This window comes from Dipodomys ordii, unplaced genomic scaffold, assembly GCF_000151885.1.
Source record: "Dipodomys ordii isolate 6190 unplaced genomic scaffold, Dord_2.0 Scaffold75, whole genome shotgun sequence".
Lineage (NCBI taxonomy): Eukaryota > Metazoa > Chordata > Mammalia > Rodentia > Heteromyidae > Dipodomys > Dipodomys ordii.
In genome coordinates, this window is record NW_012267291.1 from 4,589,819 (window position 1) to 4,606,703 (window position 16,885).

At 50.2% G+C, this 16,885-nt stretch overlaps 1 protein-coding gene across 1 annotated transcript in view; it reads right to left on the bottom strand.

The window, feature by feature from the left end:
- Tshz2 (teashirt zinc finger homeobox 2) overlaps positions 1-16,885 on the bottom strand; it is a 231,470-nt gene that overhangs the window by 167,655 nt on the left and 46,930 nt on the right. The gene's annotated exons all lie outside the window — the stretch shown is intronic.

The window sequence follows — 16,885 nt, forward strand, 5'->3', positions numbered from 1 at the left end:
TCACAACGCTCATAATTTCCCCGGGTCTAGGCATCTGTGCTAGCTTCCAGAGAAAGAAGAAGCCATAGTAACTTCTGACTTACAGACATTTGCCACCTGGCCTTGTCTAGTTCTAAGAAAAGAAAACCAAACTCAATGTCATCCAATATGCCTTTTGTGAGCACCTACTATGCACTAGGTACTAGACTACACAGTACTCCTTTCTCTTACTCTCTTTTGAGTGGCCCTGGCCCTACCTAGGGGACCACTGTCCAGTCCAGCTTTGTGGATGAGAGACCCCTGGAAGTTGGACTGGGCCATCTTCAAATTCTGGAGACTCATCTGCATTTTCATTTTGTGTGGGATCCTCACATGTGGAATTCCAGCTGCTGTGATGGTGGCTTCGGATGAACTCACTGCTAGGTTAAATCGATGCAGCAGACCCGGGCCGGGTTGTAGCCTTTGCTTCACTCCTTCCAAGCTCACGGAGGATCTCACCTCCCCGAGTGGTAGATTCCCCGAGGTAGGTCCTGGCCCAACCAGCTCTCTCTTCCCCTGAGTCCTGTGGGCCTCCCACCCTCTCTCCATGCCGCATCGTATCCGCTTCCTGGAATCACCTGCTTCCCTGCAGATCACACTTACTGCACCCGGGGAACTTGGAGGACTTGCTCCAAGACAGGCACCGTGGTTACCAGTGGTGTGTCTAGGGCCATTTTATGCATTAAGAAATCAGGACATGGTGCACAGGTAGAGGTCCTCAAGAACCACTCCCCCGCCCTCCGGTGAAAATTGAGGGGTTCGGGGTCCTTACAGACCAAATGTGCATTTGCTACAACATAGGAAAAAAATAACTTAGTTACAAATGATAAAAATAAAATGTCAAGAGCAGGTGAATCGTTGTGATCTGTAAAAAGGAAAACAAAAAAAGCATCCATGCCGTGGCAAACAGTTGCATGGTAAACAGGCCTAAGTTCTGGAAAGTAGGAGGCTTCCCAAAGGGAAGGTTTTAGGGTGCTGGGGGAGTTTTCATGGCCTTGTCCCTGCTGGGCCCTAACTCTGAGCCCAGAGCTAGGGGCCTGGTACTCAAGATGCAGCTTATAAAAAACACAAATTGGAGAGAGACAAGAGCTCCTCTTTCTCCAGTTTGTAGGTAGACATGGTGTCCATACAGCTGGCTTCTATGTAGATGGTGTCTTTGTGGTATCTATAAAGATGGGTAGAAAACCATTTCTGCGTACAAGGTAAGAAGAGGAGAAGGATAAAACGTGCCAGTAGACAAGCTGTCGCCAAGCAAATCCTCAGGTTCAAAGCCACTGGTAAGTTCTGGTGCTTGAGACAGAAGAACTGAGAAGAGTGGTTCTGTTTGTCAAAGCGAAGGGAGAAATGGGATTGGACAAGGGGCGGGCTTTGACTTCCAGCTGGAGACCGTGTGATCGGATGGGAGTTTGGGGACATGCTGGCTGATTGGTATGTAAAAGCTGGTTGCAGAGCAGATCAATAGAGTCTTTTCCTGATTCGGGTGGAGATGTTAGACAAGGGAGTCCACCCATTGGTTAGACAGGATGAAACACATTTGGTGATTTAGAAGGGAGCTGCGCCAGGGGCCTTTCTTTGTCTGGTCGGGGTGGGTGTGTTGGGTGCAGTGGCACACGGAGCGAGCGCCACACCCGGACTCTGCACCCCACAGCTCAGCTTTTCCATATTAGGGTCAGGCATCAGGGCTGGTCCTGACCTGCCCAAGTGCACAACCCAAACCCCGAACTCTGAACCCTGAGTGGCACTTATAGTCATGATGGGATGGAACAGCAACCTCAGCACCCTCCTGGGACAACTCGGAAAGCACCAGAGGTCCGGGAGCCTGGCGAGAGAGATAAGCTGGAAGTCCTGTTTGCACCACACACACACACAGACACACACATCCTCCTCTTGTGTGAGACATTAAGAAGCTTCTGGTCTTAACAGCAGAAGTCAGAAACCAACGACAAGTCATTTCAGATACTGATCGCCGTAGAGAAGATAAAATGACATTGCAGGAATCTCAGGGTTAACAGGTATTTTCTGTAGAGGCCCAGACTGTAAAGGGTGTGAGAGTCCCGTGCTCTGCTTCTCTGTGACAGTGACTTACATATCCCAGCTGGGCATGCCAAGGTAGCCACAGACACTATGTTAATAAACGGATGGGGCTGAGTGCCAATAAAACTTTATTAGAAATGTCAGGAAGCAGCCCAGACTTGGAACACAGCTTGGAGTGTTTTCCCGGGGATAGAGAATCGAGGGTGGGTTAACTTTGCAAAGGAATTTCCAAGGAGGCTGATTTGGGTCTTGAGCGACTAGGAGAAGAACCTCAGAAGAATCAGACTGAGGATAGACTTATGCCCAGTGGAGAAAGCAGACGCAGGCATTACAGAGTGGCAGACAAGAAGGGGGCCGAGGTCACGCAACATCCACCCAGAGTTCAGGCAAGAGGACAATGAGGCGGCCCCAGTAGCTCATGCCTGTTACCCACCGAATTGGGAGGCTGAGACTGGAGGATTGAGGTTTGAAGCCACTAGGCAAGACAAATTCAAGAGACCATTATCTCCCATTAACCAGTAAAAAGCTAGAAGCGAGAGTGAGGCTCAAGTGGTAGAGTGCCAGCCTGGTACATAAAAGCAAAGGGACAGCCCCTGGGCCCTGAGTTCAAGAAGCTCTAGTACTGGCACCAAAAAATAAAAATCAAAAGCAAATAAAAAATAAAATTTTCATGAAAGGAATGTGAATATAAACGCTTGATAGTTCATGAATATAAACACTTGATAGTTCATGAATAGGGAATTCATGGGTGGCCCCAATACCCTCTCAGGCAGGCCAGGACAGAAGGGAGAGAGGAGGAGAGGAGATGTCAGGAATCAGACCCCAACATCTTCTAGACATTTCTCACCTATGTGTGGACCTCACCAAGCGGGTCTCAGGGACCCTTCCCCTTTCCTCGGCTGCTTTTGTTGTTTTTGGTTGATTTTGACCCGGATTCTGTGACATATAAGTTTTCAAACGTTTCCACTGACAAGATTTCTCTTCCCTGTCGGCAGTGACATTTTAAAGTCCTGTGAGTTTGCTTTTGTTCACATTCTGCAATATTTTCTTAAAAGATTCATAGCTCCAGCTCACTTTAGTCAGAATCATCTGCTAAATGAGCTTGACAATGGGTAGGACGTGTGGATTTCTTGCAGTTGTTTGAGAGCAATCTTAACACATCGGAACTGCCAGGCATCAATTGAAAACTGAAAAATTCAGCCATTATCCTAAACAAGTGACAAGCACATTCTTACACCACGCTGATGATCAAACAAATGACAAGTTTCTCTACTTTCTTTGTAACAAAGTTGGACGGTGTAGAAGTGAAACACGAGCGAGAGAGGCAATGTATCCCCTTTCTCACAGCCTGGAAAGATGGTGCCCAGTCTCCTTTCCACTCCCTCCAGATCTGACTTTGATCTCCAGCTGTGAGTAGAACAAGCAGATGTGCCATCCGAATCCCAACTTGGCATTGGATAAAAATCGACATGCTGTTGACCACCTGGCCAAGAACTGTGATTCACCACACAGCCTGAAATGAGTGGTCATTGGTGACCTGTCCTCACTTGGTATTGGAAGGTCCCCCCCCCCAGTGCTGGACCACATAGGACAGGGCCCTAGCTTTCATGATCACCTGAGCGAGGACACTGCAAACTAATATGGAAACCCAGAGAGACCCCCACCAGCAGACTTGTGACTTTGGCAAAGACTCTCTACCTTGAGCCATAATTCCTGCACTCACAGATTGTTCGAAACAATGTTTTATGTATGTGCTGTTTCCAAAGAGTCTTTCAAGAATTTCTTTTTCTCATGGTATAATTGTTGCTACCTCTTTTATTGATTTCCTTAAAGAGCTCAGGTCTACTCCATTAGAAATAGAGATCACACACACACACACACACACACACACACACACACACACACACACAGAGCTTTTAAGCTGGGAGTTTTCCTTTTCTTCTTAGTTTTGGGGAAGAAGATGAGTAAGGAATGAACTTGCAGCACAGACTGCCTACACCTGTTCTCTGGGCTGCATTTTCACAGAGGATTTGTTTATCCCAGAAGCCTGGGCATTTGAGAGCAGACAGAGATCTCTGAACGCCATGTGGTTAGAGAGAGGCAGGCACAAAGAAAGATGTAAAAAGCGCTGGAAACAGCCCACACATCTAGCAGCTAGCAAACAAATGGATAAACCAAATGGGGACTCTCTACACAGTGGAATATTATTAGACAGTAAAAAAGAGAAAAGTTCCACGTGAGCACATGGACAGCCTTGAGTCCCATATGCTGAGCGGCAAAGGACTACATATTGTAGATCTCCATTTGTGTGGCATTTCCCACATAGGCAAATGGATGCAGACAGAAAGCAGACATGGCCAGGAGCTGTGAGGAGGGAGCACTGGGTATGAGGTTTCATATCTGGGGTGATAAAAATGGTCTAAAATTAAATTGTGGTGGTGGTTGCACAGCTCTATAAATGTACTAAAATAAACGTTATTGTATATTATCCTTTAAAAGTGATTTCTGTGGCATGTGGATTATCTCTCCACAGAGTTGTTTTAAGAATTCAGATGTGCATGGGCAGGGAGTGGCGGTACATACCCATAATCCTAGCCACTAGAGAGGCAGAAATAGGAGGATCCTGAGTTGAAGCTAACCCAGAAAAAATCACAAGAACCTATTTGAGAAACAAAATAAAGGAAAAGAGGGCTAGGGGAGTGGATGAAGGGATAGAATGCCTATCTAGCAAGTGTGAGGCCCTGAGTCCAATCCTCAGTACTGCAAAATAAAGAAACGGTAGAAAAGGAAGAAAGAAAGAAAGAGAAAGAGAGAGAGAGAAAGGGAAGGAAGGAAAGCAAGAAGGAAGGAAAGAAAAAAGGAAGAAAGGGAGGGAGGGAGAGGGGAAAAAGAAAGAAAAGAAAGAAAGAAAATCAGACTCCTTCTCTTAACACTTAATTCCAGTAGAACACTGGGATCAAGACTGAGTTTTTCCTTCTAGTTCACCAATTCAATGGTTATAAAAATGCCAATAATTAGCTCAGGCATGGTAGCTCATGTCTGTATCACAGCCACTTCAGGAGGGGGAGATTGGGAGACACACAGCTCAGAAATATTCCAGGAAAATGTTAGCAAAGTTTCCATCTCAATCAAGAAGCTGGGCATGGTGATAACTATCCATAATCCCAGCTACACAGGGGGCAGAGGTAAGGTCTCTCTCTTGGGCAAAAGAAAAGCAATGCTATCAGAAGAAACAAATAAAGCTAAAAAGGGCTGCAGGCATGGCTCAAATAATAGAGCCCTTTTGACTCCGAGTTCACTCTGATACTGAAATAGTAGGAATAATAATATGCAAGTGCCAATATAATTGAGCAAGTTTTCACACGGCCATCACACCCATTGCCTGGGCCCGAAGACAAGCCACTGACACATTCCTCCAGGACGCTTCTTGAGGAAAGGGTTCCAAGTTCAAACCAAGCCGGGAGAAACTGAATTCTCTGAGTCCCGCATGAATTTCTCAGTGTGCCTCAGTCTATTAAAAGCTCTGAAGAAAAGGTGGTCCGTCATTGTGCCAAAGTCAACAGACTGATTGGCAAGAGGGTTCCACGAACACCCTGGGGAATACAATTCTGGAAAGATCCTGCAATTTGCTGTTGGGTGCCATTTCCCCCTAGCTGACCCTTCCCCACAAAGAATCCCTAACTACCCAGCCCAACGCAGAGAGGGCTCCTTCCACGATCAGCAATCCTTTCCTCTGCTTTGAATGGGGAGCAGCCCAGTAGCATTTCTGGCTACAGAACACCCCATGCTGCACAGGACATCCAATAATGCAGGTCTGCTTGAGAGGTCAGGAGGACGGAGGAGAGGAAACCCTGCTGCAGACCTGGCCAGCAGACCCGATCTCTGGCTTGTGGGCTGCATGGAACTGGACTGTCCTGCACTAGAGCCAGACCCTGGTGACTCAGCAGGCGCCTGGAGATGGTGCCCGCAGCGATGGGAAGGAGGGAACCCACTCAGGCCAAGCCACACAGAGGGGAGCGAAGGAAGCTGTGTGTGCCCCCAGACCCGGAAGCTTGCAGGTGACCTCCTCCTCCACTTCCTGATGGCAGATGAGGGGCTTGGGAGGGGAGCTGAGGTCAGTGGCAAATCAAAGAGCCAGAGGTAGGGGTTGAAGGCAAGGATCCAAAGCAGGATGAGGTCTCTGGTGACCGGGTCACCACGTCTGCCAGATGGAGAGACAGGCAAGGGGAGAGGGGGAGAAGATGGCCACACCGGGGCAGAAGGGAAGGGAGCCCTTTGGAGACAGGACAGGCAAACAGCGATCGTGAAGTTGAAGAAAAGCAGCTCTGCCTGAGAAGTCATGATTTTACTCTTTCTTCTTTTATACACGTAGGTGGGGGGATTTGTCTTTAACAGAAAACAAAGACCACAGAGGAAGCTTGGAGGGTCCCTGCCCCCTGGGACCGCAGAGGTTCTGGGCCGCTGGGGGCTCCTCCAGCCTGGGGCTCCAGGTCCGCCCCCTCCCCCCCCCTCAGGAGAGAGGAAAGGCAGCTGGATGGGACAGAGGATAAAGGTCAGGGTCATCTGACCCAGCACACAGCAGGAGCAAGATGTCAGAGAGGCCAGCCGCTGGCAGAGCTGTGCACACGGCCCCACCCCCTTCCCCTCTGACCTCTGCTCCTGCCCTGTCCTTGACCTGGGCCAGGGCTCCCAGGCCTCAGACCCCAGCGGAGGCCCCCAGAAGGGGTCCCCCAGCCCCCGATCAGCCCATCCCCCAACCCTGGGCCCCTCTCAGCACCCGCTTCCCAGGTGTGGGTGAGCTCAGCTAACCCCCAGCTACTGATTTTTAAATAAATGGCTGGCCGAGGAATGCAGGGAAATCTAAACGAATTTGCAAAGGAGATTTTCTGGGTAATGAAAGTGCTGGCTTCCAAGGTGTTCTCTGCACAAACTTCTCACTGCTGCTCTCTCTCATCTGGCTGCTGGGTTGGGGGGGGAGCCTGGGTGCCAACACCCAGCTCACCCTTCACCCTGCCTTGCTCAAGCCCAAGTGACACGTGTGACAGGGCCTTGACATGTCCTGTGCGTGCATGTCAGGCTGGCTCCTGCATGCCAGGGGTGGGGGCGGGGAGGAGACGACCAGCTCGGATGGTGGGTTAGGGTTGCAAGGCCATGGAAGGTTCTAGAACCCCATTTCCTGGGAAAGCTCATCAGCAGAGACACACAGTTGGCTTACATCCACACTCCCAGATCAGGCTCAAGGCCACAGCTTGTGGTTTCAGCAGCTCCCCAACTGTCTTCTCCCCGCCCCTGCCCATCTGCAGCTGCCCCCCCTCCCCCGCCGACTTTTGACAGATACACTGTCCAGATGCAGACATGGGAATGCTTTGAAAGTTCCAGAAGGAATCTGGGGCCCGCTTGGGCCTGGTCATCGTAGGATGTCAGACCCAGAGGGGACAGATCACAAGCGTGGGACGGCCCTTTGGCTAGCTAAGCTGGGAGGGGTCCCAGGGGACGCAGGGGACAGCTCTCAGCTTGAGGGTGGCTGTGCTTTGGAAAGATGATGGTGGCGGGTGGAGGTGTCGCCTCTCTCCTGGTCACTCAGCGAGGTTCTTTGCGATGACAAGACACTTCCATTCCTGAAGGCAGGGATCTCAGTGACTGGCACGGGGAGACACCAGATTTGGAGCTGGCCATCTGGTGAGGACCACGGGGCCTTCTACTGGCCAGTCCCCCTCCAAAGGCGAAGGCCCGGCTCTCTGCCAGTCACCCAGAAGCTGAGACAGCAAGACAGCCCAGCACGGTGACCCCATAGGGGGTGACAGAGACCGGTCACCTCCACACACCACGCTCAGGCCAGAGGACTGAGGGTGTCCTGCGTGGGGTCTGCTGTGACGGGGGGACCCCCCCTCTGTCCCTGGGGGAACGGGCCCCTTAGCACGCTTCAAGAGCTGAGGACAGGACGCTGCTTGGTTCTCTTCCATGTCAAGCACAGCACAGAAGTTTGAGATTATCCATGTGAACGTTCTCAGTAGCTGCTACGTTTCCCATCCGGGTTCTAGCTGGCAGCCGTCGGTGTCTTCCACCATCTTCCCCCAGACACCAGGGCTTTAGCGGAGCCAGGGGTGCAAAGAGCATCGCTTTGTCTATGTTGAAGATGTTTGGACACTGGTTTGGAAAGGCACCAAGGAGATCTGCATTCAGACAGAGACAAAGAAGAGCCCTGCACTCCGGGGGGTCAGGGAAACCAATGCAACCCACAGCCCGGTTGAGATGGAAATTTCTGGAAGCGGGGATCATTCCATCCCCGTGATCCTTGGGCCTCTGGAGCCCTGCAGGCCAGCCTCTGTGTGTCTTGAGACCCTGACATTGCCATGTGAGGGTCCTGGACGGTCCCTGGAGCTGCCTCCCAGGCTGGCTGCAGAGCGGAGCAGGTGGCAGAGCTCTCCAGCCAGGGCCCCGCCTTACCCGGCAGTGACTGTGTGAGGTCTTATGGCCCTGTGGACTGCGCCGAGCCAAGGAGACTCAGAGCTGGGCTGGCCACTAGAAATGCAGGAAGGTTCACCTAGGGGGTCATCTCGGCCCTTTCGCTCCCTCAGGGGGAAACAAGCCAGGATGGAGAGGACCGGGCAAATTCGATCGAGTAAGGCAGAGCGGGGCCTGGCAGTCTCTTAGAGATGCAGCCCACAGCTCGATCAATCTGTGCGAGGTTGAATGTCCCCCTGGGCACGCCCCTCCACCCCCCCTCCCAGTCCCTGTCCCCCAGTGACACAGCCCGGTGGGGGTTCGTGACTCGGTAATGAAGGCAGCTGCTGTGCTGAACAGAAACTGCAATAGGAACTCAGGGCCCAATTTACTGGCAGCTGGAGCAGGGCCAGGCTGCGGGGTGTCAGGCGGGAGAGCAGCAGGGCTGAGGCTCCGGGAAGCAGCTGATGCAATGGGAGACACTCTTGTGATCAGCCAGAGGGGGGCACAGGTGGAGGGGGGTTCCCAGAGCCCTGCCCAGTGGAAGAGGCGGGGCTTATTTGGTGACCCGTAGACAGCCCCACCCTGCTCTGGCAGAACTGTGGCCTCAAGAGTTCTGTCTCCACCACCTCCTTTTCCACAGCACCCCTGGGCTCAAAACCATCCCGTGGCTCCCCTTTGCACTCCCAGGAAAAGACTGGGATTTCTTTCTTCTTTTTTTTTTTTAAAGTACAGCCCATATATCAGGAACAAGCCAACTGCTCTGACTTAGGCATGACCAAGTTTGCTCATTCGACACCATTCCAAACTCACCCGTCATTTTCTGCTTCAGGACCTTTGCACTGACCATCCCTCCTTCCTGGAATATGTTCCTCCCAGATGACTTGTTCCTTGACTTCATTCAGGTCTCTCTGTCAAATGGGATTTCTCTGAGAGCCATCCATCTTGCCCTAGCTCATTCCCTGAGATAGTCTGGATGGGGGAAGGAAAACTGCTCAGGCCTGGCACGGCGTGTGGCAGGTGGCGGGTGTGGTCTTGGCTGCTGGGTCTTCTCTGGGGATGGATAAGTGTGGTGGGCAGCCAGTATGGTTGGAGGGACAGGACCTCTGCGCTCAGAGCCAAAGGCTTCTTGGTGGAAAAGCTCACGAGGACTCTGGGGGTCTGGCATTGCTCCCACCAGGACTGGGTTTTGTGGGGGCTGAGTGAGGCCAGAAGGACCAGCTGAGCAAGGCCACACAGACACCCTGAGACCCAGGGCCAGATGGACACTGGTCCTGCTGCATCGCAGGAAGCAACGAAGGTGAGACTGGCCAGTTGCTCCCGGGCAAGTCCAGTGGGCTGTGGACAGCCAGAGCCTGGGGCTCTGTGGCCACACCCGGCCCAGGCCAGGCCCCGGGCAAGCGCCCTGCGCAGAGCAGCCCCCAAATCGCTCTGTTCAAGCAGGCCAACTTGCTCTCACCCCCTGCTTCTCAACACCAGGACAGAGGAGCCAGCCACTGGGCAGAGGACAGAGAAACGGAGTCTCCGCCCCACAGCAGCTCGGAACCCAGCCCTCCGGGACACGGGGCCAGGTCTCAGAGACATTCACGGCCCAAGCCTGCCACAAAGTAGATGATAAGTTAAAGACACTGACTGAGCAAACGATTTTCCTTAAAGGTTGATTGAAAGTGGCAACGAAGTGTCTCTGACTGCAGGACTATTTGGCCTCAAAGACAATTTAGATTGGTTTGAGTCAGGTCCATGTAACAGTGTTTTCTTTAACGGCAGTGCTGGGTTTTGAACTCAGGGCTGCAAACTTGAAGACAAGTGTCCTTACCCCTTCAGCCTGGCCTCCGGCCCTAGGCAATGGTTATGTCCAGGGAGGAGACAGCAGGACGGCTGTAAGGCGCATCCTGGATTCCCACAGAGTGCCCCTGTGTTGCAGAGCATGTGGACCGTGGCCGGGACCTACGGACAGACTCCTGGCCTTTGTTCCTAAGTCCTGGCCTCCCTGAGCCAGTCTGCAAGGGGGACTTCCGAAAGAGCCTCCGGTAAGCTGCTGAGAATCTCCACAAGGAAATAATCCTATGTAGCGAAGCTGAACCTGAGCTCCGCACAAAGGGGATTAGCAGGGAAAAGAAGAGATGCACCTGAACGTCCAGGACAAGTGCAGCAGCACCACAGTGAAAGAATTCAGAGCCTACCACAAGGGCCTTACAAACGGAAAAGAATGATTAACAATGGACGAGAGGTTTGTGAACGCTTAGGTAAAACAGCAGAATTAGAACAAATGCAAGGCAACAGGAACCCACTGAAAGAGAATCTATTTGTCTAAGCAACTGTATCAGCTTCGTGTCATGTGATCGCATGTAATGTACCACGATGTATATTATTATCTGCTTACATAAATATATAAAACCTCCCACAGCATGTTATATAAAAACTCCTCCAGCATACTCAGTGCAATATATCCTGCATGCTTATGTAATGAACATATTTTAAACGCATATGTAATATTAATATTATGTGTAACTATGATGCAATAAACTCTTCACTATATATTAAAGATACATAGATAGGTATATATACTTAGTGTATATATATATATATATCTTTCTATATATGTGAATTGTTTCTGATTTTAAAATACAGATTCTCTATTTTTCTCTAACATATACATATGTATTAGTACATATTATTAAAAGTCTATTCGAAGTGTAAGTTTCCTGTTTCTTCTTTAATATGAAAGTGGAAGTTATTTTTAAACACCTTTCAACACCTGCCCTGAGTCACGGGATGTGGTTGTTTATTGGGGTCTCAGTACCTCGTGCACAGTGAGGTTGGGGAATGCCTCCTTCCCCTCTGGGAAGGAACCCAGAGACAGATGCGAAGGCCCAGCCCTGGGCCTCGTGTGCAGTCCTGGCCCTGGGGTGAACTGCATGTATCTGCCGCCAGCTCTCCTTGGTCTCCTTGCTCTCCATGCAACGGGTGCTCAGCCCTTTGTCCCTGCTGTGGAAGGGATTTTCTGTTTTTGGTGGTGGTACTGGGATTTGAACTCAGAGCTTCATACTTGCTCAGCTGGCACCCTACAAATGGAGCCACCACGAAACCTAACGTTTTGCTATTTCTATTTTATTTATTTTAGATGGACTCTCTTGTTTTTCGCTGGCCAGGCTCAAGATTCTCTGGATCTCAGTTTCCAAAGGGGTTCAAATGACAGGAATGAACCACTAGTGCCTGGCTAGGAAAGTAGAATTCTTTGTGGAGGTGGACACCAATTGGACTTGAGGAAGTGAAATATCTAAAGACCAACAGATGTACCAACAATTAAGTGCTTAGGATGTAGGCACAGATATCGGCCATGGCTATTTCTATAGGTAAAAGGGAACACAACAAGTAAGGAGTACAGGAGCTGTTCTGGGATGCTTGCAATTGGATGTGCAGAATACAAAGGATTCTAATGTGCCTGCCAGACCCATCGCTGGTGCCCGGCAGCCACTCTGTGCCCTGAGGGAGTGGCCTGGGCCTTGCGGCTCTGTGTCCTACTCCTGTGAGGCAGGGCTGCGGCCTGGTGCTCTCTCCTGCCTCTCCTCCCAGAATGAGTCTGAATCTGTCTCTACTTGACAAAGTTGGGCTGAGGAGCAGGCTGGTCATGTGACCAGCAGGCTCTTAAGCAAAGCTCTGATGGCCCACATCTGTAATCCTAGCTACTCAGGAGGCTGAGATCTGAGGATCTCAGTTTGAAGCCAGCCTGGGAAGAAAAGCCCCTGAGACTCTGACCTCCAGTTACCCACCAAAAGGCCTGGAAGTGGAGCTGTGGCTCAAGCAGTAGAGCAATAGCCTTGAGCAAAAATGCTCAGGGATAGCACCAGGCCCCGAGTTCAAGTGCCAGGACCAACAACAGCAACAACCGGACTCTTGTTCTTTTAGATCTCTTTGTTATCTGATGATGCCATCACCTTTTTTGCTGATGGTTTGGGGGAAACAGAACCATGCCAGCTATGGACTGAGATCATAGCATGTTCAACTTAATGCACGAATCGCATCCTCTCCTGCTGGCCTGAGAGCTCCCGCTGGTCGGGAATCCTCGGTCCCTCAGGGAGGACACCCGGGACAGAATACACTCCCGTAGGCTGGCTGGAGGATGAGTGGACAGTCACGTGCTGATTAGCAATGGGGAAAAGCCCCCCAAACCCATCGCCAGACACACACGGCAGCGTGGACTCCCACCAGGTGTCTGGTCCGGGTCCATCGAGAGATTTGCTAAACAGAGGAAGCGGGGTGCGGGGGTTGCTGCTGAGATCACTCGGCAGATGTTTCCCAGTAAACTTTTTAAAAATATATATATAATTAGAAAGAGTAATTACAAATAATGCTGAGAAGGACAGGAGTAAACACGGCACCCGGCGACACGGCTGCTCCTGGTCTCCACCCCATGCAAGGCCCAGGGCGTAGCCGTGTGTGCATTAATACAACTCGCAGCTCAGAAGGCCTGCTGACCCCATGTTCCCCCCTCCCCCACCAACACGTGAAGAACTCGGAGGTGGGTACCGACAGGGCATGATAATGACCAGCCCGGCAACCATTTCCATGTCCCTGGTCTGTGTGCACAGACTTCATTCCCCAGAGAGTGGGCCAAGTCCAGAGCAAGGAGAGTTCTAGAAAAACTGATGGTCTGTCTCCGGTTGCACAACCATGAGCCGCAGTGAGGCAGGATTTCAGCCCGACCTTTGCACTCCCATACACCCCTGCGCACTGCTCTGCTCTCTCTGGGCCGGCCTCCAGGCCTCGGCCTCCCCAGAGGCAGGGAGGCAGAGACTTGGAACCGCTCACCAGGAGGAGAGGAAGGGAAGTTCACTCAGGAAACCTCTACGCCTCCTCATCAGTTCTCACAAATCCCTTTCCAACTCATCCCGAAGCTAGAAATAATTCCCGCCCGGGTCCAACCCCAACGTGTTGCAAGAGGAACTGTGGTTCTGTTGCTCTGCAGTGATTCACCCGCACGCCAGGCAAAGGCTGGTCCCCGAACCCCCATTTCAGAGCAGGCAATGCCTTGCCAATCACCCCGGAGGGTCTTTCCACACTCCTGGCACTGGGGCTCAGTCAGGTGACCCATCAGCCAGATTCCAAAGCTTCCTTTGAGCCCCAATGGAAAATGGGGTGCAAGGCCCTGGGTGATTACGGGGCGGGGCGTGCAAAGGAGAACTTCAGGCTGATTCTTCAAACTAGCACCAATATCACTGTGCTCCTTGATTGGCTATTGAACCGACCTATCAGCTATCAACCTGTGTAAAAGCCATCCACCCTTGTGGGAAGGAGAGACCGGTGATGGTGAGGGCCTGGGTGGACCTTTGCCTACTAAGGTTGCTTCTCCTCCTCCTTGGGGGGTTTGGTGGTGGGGAGCGCAGGATGACGGGACCACAGAAAACTGGAGGCCACCCTAGCGTACCAGCGAGAAAACCAGCCTGCAGGGCCCAGACGGGACACTTCGTTTATCTTTTGTAAGACTCCTGCAGATTCTAAAGGCGCGGGATCTGAATTTGGTTATGGGCTTTGAACTCAGAGGCTTGTACTTTTGTGGCTTGCTCATTCAGTTGGCTGGTGCTCTAGCACTTAAGACATGCTTCCCATTCAGCTTTTTGCTGCTTATTTTGGAGCTCTTTCTGCCCAGGGTGGCTTTAAACATGGATCTTGAGATCTCAACCTCCTGAGTAGTTAGGATTACAAGTGTGAGCCACCAGCTCCCAACTTTTTCCTTTTTGTTTTCTAAAATGAACCATGCTTTACATGGGTTACTTGCCTTGGTTTGGTAGAAACTTCCCCAGAAACAAAGATCAAACATGGGCTGGTCTCAACTGTTCCTTCTTTTGAGTAACATATTCTTTTGCCTATTTTCTTCTGTGGTGTTACAGAATGCAGAAGTTGAAACAATGGATTTTTCTTTATTTTATTTGCAGAGACAATAGTTGCACAATGCAGGGTGATAGCTGAAAGATTTGGCTTAGTGATTTACCATGACTACCTAGGCTCCCCCCTCCCCCACCCCACCCCCTGCACAGTTTGGTGCTCTGGGCCTTCGCTGTCTGGTGCTGACTGGATCACCAAGCCAGTGCGAGTCAGAGGCTGAGTTTCTCTCTAAACCCAAATCACCGCGGTTCACCGGCTGAGCCGTCTGGAGCTGAGATTCCTCAACTGTCACCTCACTCTTTTTTTCTTTTTTGGTGATTACTTGTCTAGTTCCTAATTCTTATGCCACTTTGGGGCAATCTTTCTCCTTTTTTTTTTGTTATTGACAAAAGCAGAGAGGCTCCCGTAATTTGTGGGTGACTGACAAGGCGGGGTGTTGTTAACTCAAATGTTTTGATTCACACCAGAGGGGACCTCCAGGCCCCAGCTGTGACGAGCTGCCAGGCTGGCTTCATAGCTGGTACCTACTAACTCCTGGCATGCAGGCCCTTCGCGCCTTCCTCCCTACATTTTCTCACCGGGGCAATTTGGGCATGAAGTCGCGAAAGCCGTATACAGGATAAAATCTGTAGGAATTCCACATCCACAATTCTAGTCCAGAGAATTCGAGATAGGTGTTGGAAAGACACATGAAGGAAGGCATGGCCAACAGCCAGGACAGGGAGACGGGTTTAACAAATGCACCCTATCCGTACAATGGAATACTGAGAGTCACTGAACTTTTGATTTTGTGCCCTTATTTATTGATAGGAAAAGATTTCCACCCTACATATAAAGGGGAGAATACGAAACTCCATCATCTTCCACTAGGGTTTCCTGAGAGTGCTCTCTGCGCTGATGGGTGTCTCTGTGTGGGAAAATGGCTTGTGAGAGGTACCCTGAGAATATGAGCGGTGCCATTTAGTTTTTATACTTAGTACACTGAGACAGTATATTGCTGGAAGAAATTGGGGTGTTTTTACTTCAGAAACACAGTGCTCACTGCGGGGAGGGAAATCTCACACCCTGTAGCCCTGCTGAAACGCCTCTCCATCTCACTGACATGAGTGAGGCCACCACAGTGAACCTGGACCAGGAGCCCAGGGAAAGCCTCCCGGGAGAATGCTTGCCAGCCAGGACGGAAGTGTCTGATCAGGACTTCTGAACGGGCTGACTGAACACCCTCTCTCTGAAAATGAAGCTCTGCATTTGCCGTTAGGAAAAACTCAGGATGATTTTTTTTTCTGTCCTCTACCTCCAGAGAAAATGATAAATTTAAACATGGTCACACTTGTATCTACCCATGGCTCTCCATGTCTGTGTCTTTCCCAAAGCCCACCGAGGTCAGGTAGGGGTGCACAGGAGTTAAGAACACAAGCTTCAAGGCCGGGGGCTGGCTTCAGATCCTCACTGCATTTCTTCCTGGTGGGGTTATGTTCAGCAAACCACTCATTCTCTCTGTGCCCCAATGATAAAATGGGCTGAGATGAACAACACACCAGCCTGGTAATGGCACCAGGGTACACCGAGAGACGACGTAGCAACAGACAACAAACACTTTAGAACTACTCAAACACATATTGATCTAAGACACCAGAGCAGAGGTCAGAAGCAAATGGCTCACAGGAAGATGTCAGGTGAGACCTATTTTATTTGCAATACATGGCAGTTTTCTTCACATATAATAAATCATTTCCCAACATTTAAAAACTGGGATATTGCACCCAAAAAATGACCAATATTCAACACTTAAGAAACAGGAAAACTCTTTTTGCTTTGGCTTTTATTTGTATAAAATGCTAACTTATGCTGGGGGCTGGGGGCTCACGCCTGTAATCCCAACTACTTAGGAGGCTGAGATCTGAGGATCACTATTTGAAGCCAGCCCAGGCAGGAAAGTCCATGAGACTCTCATCTTCAATTAGCCATCAGAAAACCAGATGTGGTGCTGTGGTTTAAAGTGATAAAGTGCTAGCCTTGAGCAAAAGAGCTCAGGGACAATACCCAGGCTTTGAGATCAAGTCCCACAACACCCCTCCCCCCAAAAAAGCTAAGTTCCTGCAACTTGCAACTTGTGCTTGGTTTTAATTTTTTTTAATTTTTGCCAAACAACTTAGTTTCTCCCATGATTCACAAAGCTATGATTTGTGTCTTTTGATTCCAGTATGATAATCTACCGTACATCTACATCATAATCTTTACTTTTATACAATTAATAAGGGTTTTGTGTGTGCATGAGTGTGTGTGTGTGTGTGTGTGAACACATACTTTTATTCAGTGTGGGAAGTATCTCCTACCCACAACACCCCCATTGGCTTGGTGATTCTACTTTCTGACAGTTATTATGGGAAAAGAATAAAAATACAAATGTATCACTACAAAGCATTTTTTCTTTTGTATTAGGACATGACAGTGTTAGCAAAAAAGATAGTAGTGGAAATATCAAGTAATAGATCGACTTAAT